Here is a 23,045-nt window from a genome sequence, read left to right as displayed (position 1 = left end):
GTTTCTGAAGCTTTTCCAGGGCAGGTTGTTGTTTAGTGGCAATGATAGCAAGTTTACTGTAACTGGGTTTCTTATAATCATCAGGTTCACAGTCACTTGAATGAGAGGAGGAGTCATAATTTGGTACCTTTGAACCTTTTGTCATGAAGCAATAGGTTGGAGTGAAGTCATCAGTGTGGATGGTGCAATCATTTTCTTCAAGATTGAAGATTGACTTGCTGACGAAGGTGGTTGCCAGTGCAAGACTAGCCTGTCCGGATTCCGAGTCTTCATCAGAACCCTCTTCTTCATCACCTTCCTCTGATTCTGCCTCTGAGTCCATTTCCTTGCCAATAAGTGCCCGAGCCTTTCTGAAACTAGTCTTCTTGTGCGATGAGGGCTTTGAAGATGAGGATTTTGAAGATTTCTTCTTCTTCTTCGAGTCATCAGAACTGTCATCCTTGTATTTCTTCTTCTTTGATTCCTTTCCCCAACGGGGACAATCAGCAATGTAATGACCTGATTTCTTGCACTTGTGGCAGGTTCGTTTCTTGTAGTCCTCAGATGAAGATTCTGATTTCCTCATGTCTCTTCTTGAAGATTTGCCAAACTGGCCACATCGTGTAAATCTCTGGAATTTCCTCACGAGCATTGCAAGCTCCTGTCCAAATTCTTCAGGGTCACCAATGCTGCCATCTGTGTCTTCTTCTTCAGATGAGGAAATTGCTCTAGCCTTCAGTGCACGTGGTCTAGAATAGCTTGGTCCATATAGATCTTTCTTTTCTTCTAGCTGGAATTCATGAGTATTTAGCCTTTCGAGTATATCAGCTGGATCAAGCATCTTGTAGTCTGGTCTTTCTTGAATCATCAGAACTAAAGTATCAAATGAAGAATCCAAAGATCTCAGGAGTTTCTTCACAACTTCGTGATCAGTGATGTCTCGAGATCCCAGTGCTTGCAGTTCATTTGATATGTCAGTGAGGCGATCAAAGGTGTCTTGGCAGCTTTCATTGTCATGTCTCTTGAAACGATTGAAGAGATTGCGAAGAATATCAACACGAGAGACGCGCTGGGTTGATACTCCTTCATTTACCTTGCACAGTCTCTCCCAGATCAGTGTCGCAGAGCCCAAAGCACTTACTCTTCCAAACTGGCCTGGGCTCAGATGACCACAGATGATATTCTTCGCTTGAGAATCGAGTTGTTTGAATTTCTTCACATCAGCAGCAGAGCACTAGCAGAGATGATGGGGACGCCATGTTCCACAATATACCAGAGATCATTATCAATAGCTTGTAGATGCATTTGCATTTTGTTCTTCCAGAAGGGAAAGTTCTTTCCTTCAAAGGTAGGACATGCTGCAGTCACCTTAAACATGCCTGCAGTCGACATAACTAAAACTTCAGGTGGTTAAACCAAAATCACACAGAACAAGGGAGTACGTTGCTCTGATACCAATTGGAAGTGCGTTATATCGACTAGAGGGGGTGAATAGGAGATTTTTAGAATTTCATCACTGAGGAAATTGCTTTTCAGGAAATTCCTCACTGATCAGGAGTGCAAAGTTTCACAACAATAGTTTTTCAGAGTGAGGAGTGTGAAAACAGATTGCATAGTGAGCAGGCACGCAGAATATAGATGAGGATTTACTGATGTGAAGAATTTCTGGTTGAGGAAATTCAGAGAAAGTCTTCAGCAAATTCTTCAAACAGTAGCAGTGAAAGTCATCAACACATAATACGAGGAAAGTAAGGAGTTGAGGAATTAGAACCCATTTCTCAGTGAAGACGGTCGTTGATGACCCAGTTCCAACTACTGTGACAGTCGTACATCTGGTTTGGAGCGGCTTGGTATTGAAACCAAAGGACACACAATCCTGGGACACACAGTCCCTACCGTGTTCTCCTTGGGCTAAGAACACACAGTCCTCGTCCAACACTCGTGGTAAGTCTTCAGGGCAGACTTCCAAACCCTCACAAACTTGGTCACCTGGCGATCCACAATTGACTGCTGGAAAGCTCTAGACCATGATGCCTAACCGTCTGGAGGATGCACAGTCCTCAAAGGTAAAAGGCTTCAATCCCACATAGGAACAACTTCTTCAGTGATGCTCAATCACTAGGTTTGGTTTGTGGTTTCGGTGTATGGGGTATTTCCTCACTGATGAATTACTCTCGAAGACTCTAAGGAATTGGGTTGCTCTTATGACAAGTGTCAGTTTCTAAGGGAGCAGCCAACCAACAAATGGTTGTGGGGGTGGCTATTTATAGCCTGGGAGCATCCCGACATGATTTGACACTAATGCCCTTAAATAAGATGACCGTTGGAGTGGATAAGACCAATGACTTGGCGTGGCTATCGAAACGGTCGGAACCCTCAATTATGAGAGTCCTCATGTCACTCGTATTCCTCACTTGAGGCTTTTGATAGGATTAGGCTTGGGTTGAGCATCATGAGGAAATTCATTCCAAAGTGTAACTTCGACCCCCTTTAACAGTACGGTGTTCCTATTACTCAAATGCGAAGAAAATAAAACAGAAAGAGTAAATCTTCATGGTTCAAATTCTTCAAAGTGATTTTCTTCAGGACACACCGAATTCCTCAATTTCAGTATCTTCATTAGGAATATCAATTTCATCACAGATTCCTCGCGATTCATTTCTTCATCTTCAGACCAATTTCTTCAACTGAAGACATATATTTTTTGGGGTCTATATTCTTCAAATATCTCAAACTCCTCAATGACTTATAGATCCTGTGTACACTCATAAACACATTAGATACTTAACCTATAAGTCTTCAAACCACCAAAATCACTAAGGGGCACTAGATGCACTTACAATAGGCATCACGTCCAAAACAAGTAGACCGATACTTTCTGCATCTACTACTATTACTCCACACGTCGACCGCTATCCAGCATACATCTAATGTATTAAGTCCATAAGTACAGAGTAACGCCTTAAGCAAGATGACATCATGTAGAGGGATAATCTCAAACCAATGATCAAAACCCCATCTTGTTACCCTTGATGGCAACTACTTGATGTGTGGCTTGCTACCCCTACTGTCACTGGGAAAGGTCACCACATGGTTGAACCCAAAACCAAGCACTTCTCCCATTGCAAGAATCATAGATCTAGTTGGCCAAACAAAACCCAAGACTCGGAGAGACTTACAAGGATATCAAATCATGCATATAAGAAATCAGCAAAGACTCAAATATATATCATAGATAATCTGATCAGAAATCCACAATTCATCGGATCTCGACAAACACACCGCCAAAGAAGATTACATCCAATAGATCTCCATGAAGATCATGGAGAACTTTGTATTGAAGATCCAAGAGAGAGAAGAAGCCATCTAGCTACTAACTACGGACCCGTAGGTCTGAAATGAACTACTCACGAGTCATTGGAGGGGCGATGATGATGATGAACAAGCCCTCCAACTCCAAAGTCCCCTCCGGCAGGGCGCCGGGAAGGGTCTCCAGATGAGATCTCGCGGAAACGGAAGCTTGCGGCGGCGGAAAAGTATTTTTCGAGGCTCCCCTAGTTTTTTTGCTGAATTTTTGGGAATATATAGGCCAAGGATCTAGGTCTGGGGGCGGCCAGGGAGGCCACAAGCCCTGACCTCGCCGCCTCCCCCCTGGTGGTGGAGTGGGAGCTTGTGGGCTCCCTGGAGCCCACCTGGCTTGGCCCAGAGGCCCCCTTATCTTCTTCCGTTCGGGAAAAAATCATTTCGGGGTTTTTATTCAGTTTGGACTCCGTTCCATAATCAGATCTAAAAAGAGTCAAAAAGACAAAAAATAGGAACTGGCACTTGGCACTGAATTAAAAGTTAGTCCCAAAAAAGATATAAAAGGTAAATAAAACATCCAAAGATGACAAGATAACAGCGTGAAATCATCAAAAATTATAGATACGTTTGAGATGTATCAATCCACTCCTTTCTCCCTACGAGAAGGTCATCCATAGCACTCACACTTATCTTGCATATTTTATAGTATCCACTTCAAGTTGTCTATGACCATATAAGTTTCCAAGTAGACCATATCCGCGGACGCAACTATTCGAATAGATTAAATTACCCTACAGGGGTGTACTTCTTCACACACGCTCTCACGACTTATCACCATATGCACGTCATGCATCTCGAAAAACCTTCAAGCGAAAAACCTTCATGCGTCGTCCATGACCTGACTAACCACTCAAGATTCTAGTCCAGATTTATCACCTATTTGAGACTGAACTGACAAGGAAGTCCGGCCGAAGTTTCCTCTACAGCCCCAAACGATGTGTACAGGGTTCCCAAGCCCACCTCGACAGATGGTACTATGCATGGTACACCGGGCCACGATGCCTAGTCTATCCCAAGCCCACCTGTATGGGGTGCCACTCGGTAGACTACTAACATGACATACAAGACACGAGAAACTAGTTGCAACTCCTGGACTGAGGTCTACGCGATTAATAAGTCGATAGAGTCAGTTAAGGATCCCAATGTGCGATAGTAGCTAGTCTTGGATAACAAACACATGACTCAGTTCTTAACGACGGTCTTAATGAGACAACCCACCATGTAGTCTTACATGGCCTCTCATCACTACATTTACCAAATCGGGTTCACACACTTAGCTTTCAACATTAGAACATGATCACATTCATTCCAAACCATCACCCAGATGGATCAGACCTGGCACGACTCTAAGCATAGCAAGCATGGCAGGGAAAAGGCATAACATGGCTCAAGCATCTACAAGGTTTTGCTAGGTTACTTGGTTCAGCTATTTACTTTGAGAATGATAGGTCATGCAGAGGAATGGGTTCATCTACCGAAGCAGGTAACAGTTGAAGCGTATTTTCCTAATTCAATAACTGAGAGCAAGAGCGAGAGAGTGAGATTGTATCAGAATGCTCAAGGGGGTTTGCTTGCCTAATAAAACATCAACACGTTAGTGCTCCTCAGATGAATACTCTACCGTACCCTCTGGAACACAAAGAAACAACCAACGAAGGGAAACAACTCAATGCACATCAAATGCAACAATATGATGCATGAATATGACATGGCAATATGATGTGATTTTGCCTAATCCACCTAGCAACAAATTTAAATGAAGTAGGTTTGAACCCACGGGTCAAATTCAACTCCATATGTGAGGTTACATATTGCGATCTGAACAAAATATCCAAATTATCCTGTTTAGGGTGCTCCATCATATATGAAAATAGTACATATGGATTCTTTGGATTTTTCTGATAATTTTTCATATATATTTTATTTCATTTGGAGTTACTGTTGAATTTCTATGAATTTTACAAGTTTCAGCAATTTTAGGAATTATTTTAAACCCAGAAGACAATTTACCTCGTCAGATATATGTCAGCATGACATCATCCCGTCAACTAACCGTTTCTTGTCAAATCTGACCGGTGGGGCCAGCCAGTCAGTGACCCGGGCTAAGCAGGGGTTAATCCCTGTGCTGACCAGGGGTTTGATCGCAGTTGGGCCCGCTGTCAGCCTTTGTAGGCTTGACTAGGAAGGGGGTTAGTGCTAATGGTGGCCACGTCATTCGACATAATTTCACCGGCGGTAGTGCATGCTAAAACTAGGGATGTGACAACTCACCCCCACTTAAAAGAATCTCGCCCCGAGATTCGAGAGTCGATGGGAATATGGTGGGGGTACTCAAGTCGAAGACGATCTTCTCGCTCCCACATAGCTTCATTCTCGGAATGATGGGACCACTGAACCTTAAGAAACTTGATGTTCCTATGTCGGGTGACACGATCGGCTTGATCGAGAATACGAATAGGATATTCTCGATAGGCGAGGTTACCTTGGAGATCAAGCGTTTCGTGGTCCACTTCGCAGATAGAATCCTTGAAGCAATGCCTAAGTTGAGAAACGTGGAAGACATCATGAGCTTTGGAAAGCTGAGGGGGCAGTTCTAATTGGTAGGCAACTTTGGCTCATTTTGCAAGAATGCGAAAGCGAGCATTGTAACAAGGAGCCAAATTACCCTTGATAATGAAACGATGGGTACCCTTTAAAGGAGTAACCCGAAGGTAAGCCTTTTCGTCAACCTCATAATTTACTTCCTTATGATGGCGATCATATTAGCTCTTCTGACGAGACTGAGTTGTCTCGAGATTCTCGCGGATAATGCAAACTTGCTCTTCTGCCTCCTGGATCATATCTAGTCCAACGAATTGTCTTTCACCTATTTATGACCAGTTCAAAGGTGTTCGACATCTTTGTCCATAAATAACTTCAAAAGGAGCTTTTCCCAAATTGGATTGGTAGCTATTGTTGTTAGAAAATTTACTAAATGGAAGGCACTTCTCCCAATCCATCCCAAATGAGATGACACAAGCTCTGAGCATGTCTTCCAGAATTTGATTCACTCTTTTGACTTGATCACTTGACTGAGGGTGAAAAGTCATGCTAAAAGAGAGTTGGCTTCCCATAGCATTCTGGAAACTTTCCAAAAATCTAGAGGTGAAAATACTTCCAGGGTCTGAATTGATTTCCAATGGAACACCATGGAGGGACATTATTCGAGAAATATATAATTCAGCCAAATGACTAGCAATGATACTCTCTCAGATAGGAAGGAAATGAGCTAGTTTGGAAAGACGATCAATAACCATGAAGATAACATTATTCCCTTTCTTGGTCCTCGGAAATCGGGTGATGAAATCCATTTCAACTTAATCCCATTTCCACTCAGGAATAGCTAAAGGCTGAAGGGTGCTAGCAGGCCTTTGATGCTCTGCCTTGACACAATGAGAAACATCGCAGTTATCAATGAACTCAGCGATTTCTCTCTTCATTCTTGTCCACCAGAACCTTTGGCATAGGTCCTGATACATCTTGGTGCTGCCAGGGTGGATTGTGAGAGGAGATTCATGGGCCTCCTTAAGAATCAACTATCGAAGTTGTTGCTTCTTAGGAACTACCAAACGGTTCCCAAAATATATTACACCTCTATCATCCATGGATAAACTAGAAACAACTCCCTTTGCAATATTTTCCTTGATCCGGGTAATACCTAGATCATACTGGTGGCTAGCTATAATCTGATCCTCTAGGGCAGGTTTTGCCGCCAAGGTAGAAAGGGATCCGCGAGGAATAATGTGAAGATTAAGCTTGCAGAATTCCTCATGAAGAAGGGATTGACCTTGTTGCAACATGATATTATTGCAGTAGGACTTATGACTTAACGCATCAACCATGACATTGGCCTTGCCTATTGTGTAAGTAATTCCTACATCGTAATTCGTAATCAGCTCTAACCATCATCTTTGTGTGAGATTCAGATCTGGCTGGGTGAAGATGTATGTCAGACTTTGGTGATCGGTGTAAATCTCGCAACGATTGCCAAGAAGGTGATGTCGCCATGTCTTCAGTGCATAGACTACTGCTGTAAGCTCCAAATCATGCGTTGGATAATTTTCCTAATGTGGATGCAATTATAGGGATGCATTGGCGATCACCTATCAATCTTGCATAAGAACACAACCAATCCTTGTCTTGAGGCATCGCAATAGATGACAAAGTCCTTGGAGAAATTAGGTGGCACAAGAACGGGAGCAGAGGTCAAACATATTTTCAATTCCTAGAAACTATGCTCACATTGTGTTGTCAACTCGAACTTCTTATCTTCTTTGAGAAGTTCCGTCACAGGCTTGGCAACTTTGGAGAAGTTCTCAACAAAACAATGACAATAGCTCACTAAACCAAGGAAACTCCAAACTTGCTTAAATGTTTCACATGCATTCCAGTCAAGGATGGCATGAACTCTCTCGGGATTGACTGCAATGCCCTTACCAGAAATTAGATGGCCCAGATAGGCCACTTCTGGTAACAAAAATTCACACTTGGAGGCATAAATACGGTGCTCTCTGAGTTTTTCTAGCACAAGTCTGAGATGCTCAGCATGCTCTGCTTCATTCTTTGAGTAAATCAGTATATCATCAAGGTAAACCACGACAAACTTAGCTAGGTACCTCATGAAGATTGAGTTCATCAGATGAGAGACTGTGGCTGGAGCATGACAAGACCGTGTACTCATATTTCCCATAACGAGTGACAAAAGTTGTCTTGGGAATGTCTCCATTCTTGATTTTGATTTGGTGGTATCCTAACCTCAGATCCATTTTGGAAAAGATCGAGGATCCAACAAGTTGATCATATAGATCGTTGATCCTAGGAAGCGGATAATTGTTCTTTATTGTGACCACATTGATGGGTCGGTAACCATACGATCTGTTCCATCCTTCTTCTTGACAAAGTGAACAGGACAAGCCCAAGGAGAGGAGCTAGGACAGATGAAACCCTTTTGCAAGGACTCATCAAGGTCTTCTAGAAATTGGAACAGTTCCTGCGATGAGGCCTATCACAAACTCTACATCCCTATCGGGAGGGATGCCTCACAGTTCTTCTAGAAAGACATCCGGAAAATCTCGGGCTACCAAAATATCTTCAAGATCAGAAAGAGGGTTGACATTGAGTGAATAGAGCTGACGCTCTGCAACACATGGTGAAACATTGACTATCTTTCAAGATGGGTGCGTAAGATGAACAGAACTGGAGGAACAATCAATCCATACCCAAGATGATGTTAATATCTGAAGAGTTGAGAGATATCAATGAAGCAAGGTATACAAGTCTATCAACAAGGATTTCATTTCCATAGCATATTCTTGTGGTCTGCCATCTGGACCTTGGAGTCTAAATGTCAAGAGCAGTTGGAATATCACAAAATGACATGTCATGCAATCGAGCATAGCTTTTCCGAGATGAAAGAATGTGATGCCTTAATATCGAACAACACTAATGCTGGATGGCAATTGACAAGGAGCGTTCCTAGGACGACATATGGGTCATCATGAGCTTTTTCTCTTGAGACGTGATTCACACATCCATATTCACTAATGGCTGGCTTGACATGGGTCGTCTTGACTGATGCCTTGTCATGGCTGGTAGACTTCCCAGACTTAGTGCAGTTTCGAGCAACGTGTCCTAGCTCTCCACACTTGTAACAAATCACTTCGGTTGAATGTGGAACTGCATTGACAGACGGTCCACCGTTAGGCTTGGGTGGAGCATACAAATAAGCTTGGTGAGGCGCCAGACAAGAGGACCTCGTACATATCCAGGTGGAAGTGCTGAGTTTGGAACCCAAATCCGACGCTTGTGAGATCCAGAACGAGAAGAAGAACCATTGTCACGGGTGTGCTTACAAGACTTTTCATAAGTTGTGTGAGCTGTCTCTGCATTGATGGCCTTGTTCACTAGAACTTGGAAGGTAGCGCAATCGTGTAAGTGAAGCTCACGATGCAACTTTGGGTTCAGACCCTTCTTGAACCTAGCCTGCTTCTTAGCATCGGTGAACACTTCTTCTGTGGCGTAACGAGCAAGGTTCCCAAACTCTCGACTATAAGCATCAATAGTCCTTGTACCCTGGATGAGATGTTAGAACTCTTTTGTCTTGCGATTAGTAAGACCCCGAGGAATGTGGTGATGCTGAAAAGCCTCACAAAAATCTTTCCAAGAAGTGATCTGGCCAGCTGGACACTTAGCCTCATAGTTCTCCCACCATATACTAGCAGGACGCTCCAAGAGATATGTAGCATAGGTGACCTTGTCAGCCTCAGCCACATTCGCAGAACACAACTTATGTGAGATGCTACGGAGCCAGTCATCTGCATCAAGTGGCTCAATGGAGTGATGGTAGATTGGTGGGAATAGCTTCATGAAGTCATGGATGGTCACTGTCCCATTACGTTGATGTCCGGTGTTCTCCTCAATACGTGCAAACAGACGGTTGGACTCACTCTTGTTCCTCTCAATGTCTAGCATAACCTATGCTCAGGAGGGTGAATCAGGCAGAACTCCAGCATCTTTGGTTCCAAGTCTCTGGCCCTTCTTGGGGCCACACGGAACATGGGTACTGCGTGACATCTTGGCGATCAGAAGCTAGGGTTGATCAGGGTGACATTCCAGATAGATCAATAAGAATGCAAAAGTGAAAGCACATATGCTCCCTTAATGATTTTGATAATTCATGACAACGTACATTGTCTATTGGACTAACACTTTTACCATGTTTCAGGAAATTCCATGGAGATGCTATGGCTTAAGGTTTATGTGGAGATGCCCCTGGATGCAAAAACGGAATAATATTAGCTCAAGGTTCAAGCTAGAAGACTCTTCATTTTATGTTTGTGAGAAATAACTTTTGAGTCCATGGGAAAGCCAATACTATTAAAAGGTGGTGAGGTAGTAAAATGAACCGATTTCTCAAATGCTCAAAGTTAGCCACTAAAACAGTTAGTCATTTTTCCCACATATCCACTCCGTCAAGATCCACATACACAAATTCGGTGTCACCAACATTTCCATATCGGACCCACCGAGTTTGACCTCAGACAAAAACCCTAGCCTTTCCCACCAAATCGGTGCCACCGAAACCAAGTCGGTGCTAGTGAGTTCAGTGTGACCAACATTCCATTGCCAAGACACACAAACTCAGAATTTTTGAGTTTGAGTATCGGTTCCACCGAGTGTGGCCATCTGATTGTTAGTCACCTTTTCGGTGCCACCGAGTTTCATATACCGGTCTCACTGAGATTCAAAAGTTCACACCTTTGGGCTAGTCGGTACCACCAAGTTTTCAACTTTGTGTGAGCGACTTTGCCCTTTTGTGTGTAATGGTTGCATTTTGGCTGCTGCCTATATATACCCCTTCAACCACCTCTCATTCCTAGGGGAAGCACTCAGAACACACACTTCACTGCCAAATCCATTTTCTCAGAGAGAACCACCTACTCATTTGTTGAGACCAAATATTCCAATCCTATCATTTCAAACTTAATCTCTAGCCTCCCCAAACTGCTTTCCACCAAATCAACCTCTCCTAGCCATGCATATTCTGTGAGAGAGTGATTTGTGTTGAGGAGACTATCTTTAGAAGCACAAGAGCAAGGAGTTCATTGATCTACCGCATTTATTACCTTTTGGAGGGTGGTGCCTCCTAGATTGGTTAGGTGTCACTTGCGAGCCTCCTACTTCATGTGGTGGAGTTGAACCAAGATGTTTGTAAGGGCAAGGAGGTCTCCTACTTCATGAAGATGTACCGTGAGTAAGGCTAGTCCTCTGTGGACAGAAGCCATGGTGTGATAGACAAGGCCGCTTCTTTGTGGACCCTGCATGGGTGGAGCCCTCCATGGACTCTCGCAACCATTACCCTCCGTGGGTTGAAGTCTCCACCAACATGGACGTACGATAGCGCCATCTATCAGAACCATGCCAAAAATCGCCGTGTTAGCCTTATGTGTTTGATCTCCCTACCTTACTCATCTACATTACACTTTCATGTTTTACATTCTGCTTCTATACTCTTAGAACTGCATGTGTAGGGTGTACTTGACTTGTTATAACTGCTGAGTTTCTGCGCTCCTAGAATTTGGGTTGGGTTAGAAATTTTTATCTAGATAAGTAGTCTATTCACCCCCCCTCTAGACACATCTTCTATCGATCCCTCAATTGCTATCATATCAAGGTCTCCAAAACCTTGGTTTAACCGCCATTGGAGGGAGATGAATGTGACTAGTTCCTAGATTGTTAGTTGTAGAGTGCCTATTCTTGATGGGGTGTACTTTAGACAATGGAAAGATGAAATGCTTGTTATATTTGATGATTTCCATTTGTGCAAGTATGTTGAATGTCCCTATGCGCCTCCCATTGACCCCATATATCCTTCTCATGATGATTGATACGTCTCCAACGTATCTATAATTTTTTATGGTTTCATGCTATTATCCTGTCAAACTTTGGATGTTTTGTATGCCTTTTATATCTTTTTCGGACTAACTTATTAACTCAGTGCCAAGTGCCAGTTCCTGTTTTTTCCGTGTTTTTGACCCCTTTCGGAGGAGGATTTTAAACGGAGTCCAAATGGAATGAAACTTCCAAAAATATTTTTTCTGAAACAGAAGAAGATCGAGGAACTTGAGAAACAAGACAGGGGGCACCAGGGACCCCACAAGCCCCCTAGCCGCGGCCAGGGGGCCCGCGCCTCCCGGGCTTGTGGGCTCCCTGGGCCACCTCTGCCGTAGGTCTTTCGCCTATATATTCCCAAAAATTCCAGAAAAAATCAGGAGATCATCGAAAGTACTTTTCCGCCACCGCAAGCTTCTGTCTTCGCAAGATCCCATCTGGGGCACTTTCTGGTGCCCTGCCGTAGGGGGGATTCGGATACGGAGGGCTTCTTCATCAACACCATGACCTCTCCAATGATGCGTGAGTAGTTCACCATAGACCTACGGGTCCATAGCTAGTAGCTAGATGGCTTCTTCTCTCCCTTGGATCTTCAATACAAAGTTCTCCATGATCTTCATGGAGATCTATCCGATGTAATCTTCTTTTGCGGTGTGTTTGTCGAGATCCGATGAATTGTGGATTTATGATCAGATTATCTATGAATCTAATTTGAGTTTCTTCTGATCTCTCTTATGCATGATTTCATATCCTTGTAATTCTCTTCGAGCTGTGGGTTTTGTTTCGCCAGCTTGATCTATGATTCTTGTAATTGGAGAAGTGCTTGGTTTTGGGTTCATACCATGCGATGACCTCTCCCAGTGACAGAAGGGGTAGCGAGGCACGCATCGTGTTGTTGCCATCAAGGGTAAAAATATGGGGTTTTCATCATTGGCTTGAGTTTATCCCTCTACATCATGTCATCTTGCTTAAGGCGTTACTCTGTTCGTCATGAACTCAATACACTAGATGCATGCTCGATAGCGGTCGATGTTTGGAGTAATAGTAGTAGATGCAGAAAGTATCGGTCTACTTGTCTCGGAAGTGATGCCTATATGTATGATCATTTCCTTAGATATTGTCATGACTTTGCGCGGTTCTATCAATTGCTCGACAGTAATTTGTTCATCCACCGTAATATTTACTATTTTCAGAGAAGCCTCTAGTGAACACTATGGCCCCGGGTCTACTTCACACCATATTTTCAGCCTTACACTTTTTCTTCGTTGCACTTTCTGCCTTTAGATCTCACTTTGCAATCAATCTTGAAGGAATTGACAACCCCTTTATAGCGTTGGGTGCAATCTCTTTTGTGTTTGTGCATGTACTCTGGACTTGACGAGATTCTCCTACTGGATTGATACCTTGGTTCTCAAACTGAGGGAAATACTAACTGCTCCTGTGCTGCATCGTCCTTTCCTATTCAAGGGAAAAAACCAACGCAAGCTCAAGAGACAACAGAAGATTCCTGTCGCCGTAGCAATGATGAAGTTAATATGCTTGGTAACCTTAACATTGTCAATCTAATCATTAAAAGTTTACCAAGAAATGTGCTTAATCACTTGCAAAACTTTGAGTGTTCTCATACCTTGTGGAAAGACTTAGAGAAAAGATATCCAAATTATTCCTTGAAAAATCTTGATATCATTTTCCACAAATGCATTGCTTTTCACAAAATGAAGCCAACCGATCCTAACTTCGATAAATGCCTATTTGAGCTTCGTAACCTCATGCGTGCTAAAGGAGATGTCATTACTATTAAGAATATCATTGTTGAAGCCATTCGAATGCATAAACATGAACATTGTCATAGTCAAATTTCTGATGAAATTCTTGTTTCCTATGATGAGGGAACTTCATCCGATGATGACAATGTGGAGCATGGCGACTACAATGAAGGTGAAGAGTTTGACATCGAATATGAGAAGATCATGAGGAACCTTAGTCTTATGGCTAACCTTAAAGACTACATGGCCGGTGGAAAGGAGTGGGTTCTCGACAATGGATGCATCGATCACATGACCGGAGATAAAGACATGTTCCATGAGATTACCCCAAACCGAGGACCTCGGAAGTGTGTGACTTTTGCAGACAGCTTCAAAGGTAAGGTACTTAGTCTTGGTAAGGTGTCCGTATCTCGTGACAGTTCCATTCAGAATATCATGCATGTTGAATCCCTTGGCTACAATCTTCTTTCCGTATCTAGACTAGCAGAGTTTGGTTTTGATGTGCTATTTACGAAAATTGAATTCTGAGTGTTTTGTAGCGACAATCATAACATCTTCTTTACTGGTTTCCGTAGAGATGATCTATACATTGTTGATTTCTCCAAGATATCCAAACCCCGTACATATCCTATCGCAAAATATTCTAAATGTTGGTTATGGCATAGAAGGCTTGGACATGTTGGTATGCGTAATCTTGACAAACTTATCAAAGGTGATCATATTCTTGGTGTTAAAGATGTTATATTTGACAAAGATAGACTTTGTAGTGCTTGTCAAGCAGGAAAGCAAGTTGGTGGAAGTCATCCTGTGAAGAACATCATGACCACAAGAAGACCCATCGAGCTGCTTCAGATGGATCTCTTTGGTCCCCATGATTACAAGAGTCTCGGTGGAAATTCTTATGGTTTAGTGATTGTTGATGATTTTCCCAGATTTACGTGGGTGTTCTTTCTCAATGATAAGTTGGAGGTACAATTGATCTTAAAAAACTTTTCTCGGAAAGCTCGAAACCAGTTTGATGTGAAGATCAAGAAGGTTCGGAGCGACAACGGTACGGAGTTCAAGAACACTAATGTGGATACTTTTCTTGATGAAGAAGGTATCTTACATGAGTTTTCGGCGACGTACACACCTCAACAAAATAGAGTTGTTGAGAGGAAGAACCGGACACTCATAGAGATGGCGAGAACGATGCTTGACGAATACAAGAATCGAAGACACTTTTGGGAAGAATCCTTGGAAACAGCTTGCCATGCCATTAACCGACTCTACGGGCACAAGCTTCTCGGTAAAACGGCATATGAGATACCCACCGGTAACAAACCCCAAGTTGGATACTTTCGGGTATTCGACTCTAAGTGCTATATTCTCGATAAGCATCGTCGGTCTAAATTTGCACCTAAATCTTATGATGGTTTCCTTCCTAGTTATGGATCAAACTCTCACGCTTACCGTTTCTACAACAACTTCACTCGAAAAGTTGAAGAGACGGTAGATGTGAAGTTTGATGAGACCAACGGTTCGCAAGTCGAACAATTGCCAATTGATGTAGGAGATAAGGAACCTTCGTAAGCTATCAAATATTTTTCTATTGGCAAGATTCGTCCCATGGAGGTGAAGGAAAGCACTTCATAAACTCAAGTGGAAGATCCCACTTCGCGTCAAGGCAAACTGCAAAATGACATGGAAGCATCCACAAGCGGTACACGACATGGTGAAGAAGAGGAAGAAGTACATCGTGATGATCCACCTTAACCTTCCTCACCACTACCCCAAGGAGATGATGACGTCAACGAAAACACTCAAGATGATGAACATGATGAAGAAGAAGCTCCTCCATCCAACAAGGAGAAGCTGTCAAGAATTAGAGAAAGAGTGGACAGAGATCATCCGTTGAAACAAATCAACAGTGACATAAAAAGAGGGAGAATCACTCGCTCTAAATCACGATTAGCTAACTTTTGTGAGCATTATTCTTTCATCTCTAGTATTAAACCCTTGAATGTAGAAGAAGCTCTTCAAGATCCGGATTGGGTCAATGCTATGCACGAAGAGCTAAACAACCTCGAGAGGAATCAAGTATTGATGCTTGTTGAAAAACCTGAAGGCGTGCAGAATATCAATGGTACAAGATGGATGTTTCATAACAAGCAAGATGAAGACAGAAAAGTTGTACGCAACAAAGCACGTCTCGTAGCCCAAGGATACAAGCAAGTCGAAGGTATGTACTATCATGAGACTTATGCTCCTATTGCTAGAATTAAAGCCATTCGTATTCTTCTAGCTTATACCAATCACCATGATATGACTCTTTACCAAATGGATATTAAAAGTGCCTTTCTAAATGGAGAAATTGAAGAGGAAGTTTATGTTAAACAACCTCCTGGTTTTGTGAACCCTAAGAAACCTGATCATGTTTACAAACTTCGTAAAGCTTTATATGGTCTCAAACAAGCACCTAGAGCTTGGTACAAATGCCTAACGAAGTTTGTCCTTGAAAAGGTATTTGAAATTGGTAAAAGTGATGCTACCTTATTCACTAAAAGAGTTAATGGCGAACTATTTGTTTGTCAAATATATGTGGATGATATTATCTTTGGTTCCACTAACCCACATTTTAGTGAAAAGTTTGGAAAGCTTATGTCAGAGAAGTAAGATGTCTATGAGGAGTGAACTGAAGTTCTTCCTTGGATTGAAAATCAAACAATCGAGAGATGGTACGTTTATCTCTCAAACCAAGTACACCAATGACTTGATAAGGAAGTTCAACATGCAAGAATGGAAAGTTATGAGAACCCCCATGCCTACTAGTGGACATCTTGACCTCACTAAGGATGACAAACCCGTTGATCAAAAGGTTTATCGATCAATGATTGGTTCATTGTTATATCTATGTGCCTCCCATCCTGACATCAGGCTGAGTGTTTGCATGTGTGCCCGCTATCAAGCAGCGCCAAAAGAGTGTCATCTATTGGCTGTGAAAAGGATAGCGATATACCTTATACATACACCAAACTTCGGCATATGGTATCCCAAGGGATCTTCCTTTAATCTTGTTGGCTATTCCGACTCAGACTATGCTGGAGAGAAGGTTGATAGAAAATCCACCTCAGGTACATGTCAATTTCTTGGGAGATCTCTTGTCTCTTGGACATCCAATAAACAAAACTCGTATCCTTATCCACTTCCGAAGCTGAATACATTGCCGTTGGATCATGTTGTGTTCAATTACTATGGATGACTCAAATGCTTAAGGATTATGGCATTCATGTTAGAAAAGTTCCATTGTTGTGTGACAATGAAAGTGCTATTAAGATTGCCTATAATCATGTGCAACATACTAGAACAAAACACATCCAAGTGCGACATCATTTCATACGTGATCATGTTGCTAAAGGAGATATCGATCTCAAGCATGTTCGTATTGACAAACAACTAGCTGATATATTTACCAAACCACTTGATGAGAAAGTGTCCTGTCATTTGAGGATTGAGTTGAACATCATTGATGCTTCAAGCTTGAGCTAGACTCACTCAGATGCATGCAATGTCATGAGCTTAACTGACTATTCCTTGATGCCATTGATTTGATTATCTTATATCTTGGAAACTATGCTCCCTTGTATTGCATCTAACCTTTTGTAGGTACTTGGAACAAATACACACCACAAGATTGCCATCAACTCCAATCAAAAACAATCTTGACATCAATTACCAAAAAGGGGGATACTGAAAGCACATATGCTCCCTTGGTGATTTTGATAATTCATGACAACATGCATTGTCTCTTGGACTAAAAATTTTACCTAGATATTTCAGGAAAGTCCATGCACATACTATGGCTTCAGGTTTATGTGGAGATTCCCGTGGATGCAAGAAAGGAATAATATTGGCTCAAGCTTCAAGCTAGAAGACTCTTCATTTTATGTCTATGAGAAATCACTTTTGAGTCCATAGGAAAGCCAATACTATTAAAAGAGGGTGAGATAGTAAAGTGAACTGGTTGCTCAAATGCTCAAAGTTAGCCACTAAAAGACTTAGTCATTTTTCCCACATATCCACTCTGTCAAGATCCACATACACAAATTCGGTGTCACCAACATTACCATATCGGACCCACCGAGTTTAACCTTAGAGAGAAACTGTAGCCGTTTGCACCAAATCGGTGCAACCGAAACCAAGTCGGTGCTACCGAGTTCACTGTGACCAACATTTTGTTGCCAAGATGCACAAAATTGGAATTTCCGAGTTTGAGTATCGGTGCCACCGAGTGTGGCCATCTGACCGTTAGTCACCTTTTTCGTGCCACCGAGTTTCATATATCGGTCTCACCGAGTTTCAAAAGTTCACACCTTTGTGCTAGTCGGTACCACCGAGTTTTCAACTTTGGTGTCACCGAGTTTGCCCTTTTGTGTGCAATGGTTGGATTTTGGCTACAGCCTATATATACCCCTTCATCCACTTCTCATTCATGGGGAAATTACTCAGAACACACACTTCACTGCCAGATCCATTTTCTGAGAGAGAACCACCTACTCATGTGTTGAGACCAAGATATTCCAATCCTATCATTTGAAACTTGATCACTAGCCTCCCAAAACTGCTTTCCACCAAATCAACCTCTCCTACCCATGCATATTCTATGACAGAGTGATTTTTTTGAGGATACTATCTTTAGAAGCACAAGAGAAAGGAGTTCATTGATCTACCACATCTATTACCTTTTGGAGGGTGGTGCCTCCTAGATTGGTTAGGTGTCGCTTGGGAGCCTCCTACTTCGTGTTCTGGAGTTGAACCAAGATGTTTGTAAGGGCAAGGAGATCGCCTACTTCGTGAAAGATCTCCGTGAGTAAGGCTAGTCCTCCGTGGAAGGAATCTGTGGTAGGATAGACAAGGCCGCTTCTTCATGGACCCTCCGTAGGTGGATCCCTCCATGGACTCTCGCAGCTGTTAGACTACGTGGGTTGAAGTCTCCACTACATTAGACGTACGATAGAGCCACCTGTCCGAACCATGCCAAAAATCGTCGTGTCAGCCTTATGCGTTTGATCTCCCTACCTTACTCATCCACATTACACTTGCATGTGTAGGATGTACTTGACTTGTTATAACTGTAGAGTTTCTGCGCTCCTAGAATTTGGGTTGGGCTAAAATTGTTATCTTGACAAGTAGTCTATTCACCCTCCTTGTTGACACATCTTCAAGCGATCCTTCAAAAAGCATGAGATCTTCAAAGAAATCGTAGGAAAAATTGGACAACATAATGGCTATGTATGCTTATAAATGAGTCATCCTGCAAAAGATTTAGGTGGCATGATACCTTATCATCACAATCTCAAGATTCTGCTCATACTAACAAGCTACATAGAAGACTCTCGAAGATTGGAATGTGAATCGGATCAACCAATTCTATAAGTCTAGAGAATAGAACTCGGGATGCTGATAGATAGGTAAGAAGCCTAGTTCTTAATCCCCGCAAAAAAAGAGGTGACTCATAATCAGAATAATATGAGAAAAGGAGTAAAAAGAGCCTTACGTTACCTTCCACAATCAATTTCCTTATATAACTAAAGAGTTGCTAGACTCAACATCGACCAGTTTGGCTTGGTAATCCTACATTTAGTCACGCTCTGATACCGTCGCTGTCGGAACCCCGATCCTAAGTCATATAGATCTAGCCTGTAACACATCATATAGCTTTGCGGCCTCACGCACGACACACAATGGCTGCCACCTTACCTTGGCCAGACCGTTTGTGTATTTTGGCTCATGCACATTAATATGTCGCTAGCATCCATATGTCAAGAACCCGGGTCGACATGACTAGTTATACACCCAAGTGACCCAACCATACAGGGACAGACATACATTACCTAGCAATGCAAGTGTCGGTCATCAACGTGTGTAGACGAGTCATAGCAAGCTACAAGGACTCCATTACACCGCGTGACATTTCCCCGTAGGGACAAACACAACAACAAAGAAGGATACATGTCGGTCAATCAATGTGTCCGGAGCAGTAGCAAGCTACCAAGGCTGAGTGGAAGCGCAAAGAGGGATTTCCCCATAATGAAGGCTACTAAAAGCGTACAACTAGGTGTCAAATGCCACACATACAATGCATTTCAAAGCATTCACACAATATGCATGGTATGTGTCGATACAACATGACATCACAACATAACTATACGAGTCAAGTATTTATTAGAGACTCATAAGAGTCAACATAGTGTGTATTACAAACAGGGGTCTCAATACCGAACACTAAAGTCATACAGGCAACAAGCGGAAGCATAACATGTCTGGGTACAAACATCTAGAAGGTAAAAAGGCTGAGAAGCTTGTCTATCTACAAGACCCTCCATAGAAACGAGACCTCTGTGTGGGATTTCCAAACTACTCAGTCAACATCGATCTTAAATCACTAGCGAGACTCTTGTCTCCTCTGCAAAAACACAAATTAAGCAACATTGACTACACAGGTACTCAACAAGACTTACATCAGATCTAACTACATATGCATAACTATCAACAAGGGGGTTGTGGGGTTTAATGCAACAAGCCACCTTTTACTTAGTGGCTATCCTGTACTATGACTACCGGTAGTGTAATAATGTGAGGAAGCGCAAATGAGGCCACTAGCTAGTCTCCACAACAATACACCACAATGGATCCACTCCTGTCTCCCTATGAGAAGGCCATCCATAGTACTCACACTTATCTTGCATATTTTATAGTATGCACTTCAATTTTTCTATGACCATATAAGTTTCCAAGTAGTCCATATCCGCGGACGCGACTATTCGAATAGATTAAATGACCCTACAGGGTGTACTTTTTCACACACACTCTCACCACTTATCACCTTATGCACGTCATGCATCTCGACAACCTTCAAGTGGAAGCATTGGCATGGGCGTTCGCCACGACCTGACAAACCACTCAAGACTCTAGTCTAGATTTATCGCCTATTTGAGACTGAACCCGCAAGGAAGTCCAACCAAAGTTGCCTCTACGGCCCCAAACGATGTGTACAGGGTTCCCAAGCCCACCTCAACGGATGGTACTACGCTTGTTACACGAGGACAGGATGCCTAGTCTGTCCCAACCCACATGTACGGGGTGCCACTCGGTAGACTAGTAACATGACCTACAAACACCAGAAACTAGTTACAACTCCTAGACACAGGTCTAGGCGATTAATAAGTCGAGAGAGTCAATTAAGGATCCCAATGTGCGGTAGTAGCTAGTCTTGGATAACATACACATGACTCAGCTCTTAAGGACAGTCTCAATGAGACAACCCACCATGTACTCCTACATGGGCTCTCATCGCTACCTTTACCAAATCGGGTTCACACACTTAGATTTCATTATTAGAACATGATCGCATTGATTCCAAACCACCACCCAGATGGATCAGACCTGACAGGACTCTAAGCATAGCAAGCATGATAGGGAAAAGGCATAAGATGGCTCAAGCATCTACCGGGTTTTGCTAGGTTGCTTGGTTCAGCTATTTACCATGACAATGACAGGTCATGCAGAGGAATGGGTTCAACTATCGAAGCAGATAACAGTTGAAGCGTATTGTCCTAATGCAATAAATGAGATCAAGAGCGAGAGAGTGAGATTGTATCGAAATGCTCAAGGGGGTTTGCTTGCCTGATAAAACGTCAACACGTTACTGCTCCTCATATGGATACTCGATCGTACCCTCAAGAACAGTACTTAACACGAAGAAACAACCAATGATGGGAAACAAATCAATGCACATCAGATGCAACAATATGATGCATGAATATGACTTGATACATGAAACATATTTAAATGAAGTAGGTTTGGACCCAAGGTTCAAATTCAACTCCATATGTGAGGTTACATATTGCAATCTGAACAAAATGTCCAAATTATCCTATTTATGTTGCTCTATCATGCGTGAAAATAGTAAAAACGGATTCTTTGGAACTTTTTAATAATTTTTCGTATATCCTTTATTTCATTTGGAGTTACTGTTGAATTTCTATGAATTTTACGTGTTTGAGAAATTTCTGGAATTATTTTAAACCCATAAATCCATTTACTGCATGAGATATATGAGAGCATGATTGCATCCCGTCAACTGATCGTTTCTCATTAAATCTGATCGGTGGAGCCAGCCGGTCAGTGACCCGGGCTAAGCAGGGGTTAATCCCCACGCTGACCAGGGGTTTGCCATAGCTGGGCCCGCTGTCAGCCTGTGTGGGGTTGATTAAGTAGGGGGTTAGTGCCAATGGTGGCCACATCATCCGCCGGAGTTTCACCGGTGGCGACCATATCCGACATTGGTTTCCCACCGGAGTTGCTCGTCCGTCCACCATTTCGTGCGTGGAGCGGCGCAAACAGCAAAGGGGTGTGAGCCGCATCCGTTCCTGCACGTGGAGCGGTGCGGGGCAGCCCGTAGAGTCACTGACAACGACGACGGGGGCTCGGGCTAGGTCAGGCTCGATGCTAGGGAACGTGGGAGGAGGAGCTAAGGCTGGCTACACGCTCCTGCGAGCTGGCTGAGCACGCTGGTGTGCTCGACAGCAAGCCTAGGTGGCTCTATTCACGACGGCGCCATGGCCAGCGGCAAGGGCCTTCGGGCTCCAGTGGCTAGATAAGTTAGAGGAGGGGATCGACGACGGGGATATGAGGAAAGAATCTGTCAACTCACCACGGAGCTATTAGTGCCGACAGCGGGGTCAGGTGCGTGTTGTGGCCAGCGAATCGATGGTGGTGACGTCATTGCCCGGCGGTGTACTCGGCGACGGTGGCGATGATGGAGGGCGTGTGGCTTCGATTCGCTCGACGTGGAGGATGAGGTGGACACGCTGGTTCTTCTGGTCAGCTTGGGGCACCGTGCGGTGGCCGTTGGTCGCGACTACGGCGAGCGGCGCTTGGGTGCGCGAGGAAGAGAGCAGCAGAGGATGGGGAAGAGGAGCCGAGAGGCGCCTAGAACGGAACAGCTTCAAGGCCCTCGTAGCCGAGGAGCTCGGTGGCCTCTCCACGCCTCTCCTTTGCCTACTAGAATGAGGAAGAAGAAGGTCCACCCCCTGGTGGGTTGGGCCTCTTCCGCCAGGAAAGTCGAGGTAGGTTTCTGCCCCTTTTTTCTATTTTTGTTTCATTTCCTATTTAGTGAAATATGTTTCTGATTTAGTAAAATATACCAAATCAATTTTGTTGCTTCTGAAAATAATTATGTTGTTTTATATGTAAAGTCTAAAGCCACATAACAATTTGCAGAATTATTGGAGCTAAGAAAAGTATTTATGAAATTTTATAGCTCCAATTCAAAGACTTATAGATTTAATTCAATAAACAAAATGACAAAGAAAAATAGGCATCATCTCTGGTTTATGTTTCCACATTTATCCAAAAATGATGAAAATTTTAGAAGGCAACCTTGGTTCATTGAAAAATATTTTAGTTGAACCTACTTGAATTCAAATAGTGCTAGGGTTTTGATCATCCCCATTTCAGGTTTGG

The sequence above is a fragment of the Hordeum vulgare genome, chromosome 2H, assembly GCF_904849725.1.
Source record: "Hordeum vulgare subsp. vulgare chromosome 2H, MorexV3_pseudomolecules_assembly, whole genome shotgun sequence".
Classification (NCBI taxonomy): domain Eukaryota; kingdom Viridiplantae; phylum Streptophyta; class Magnoliopsida; order Poales; family Poaceae; genus Hordeum; species Hordeum vulgare.
The sequence above is the reverse complement of the archived record's forward strand: the minus strand, read 5'-3'. Positions refer to the sequence as shown.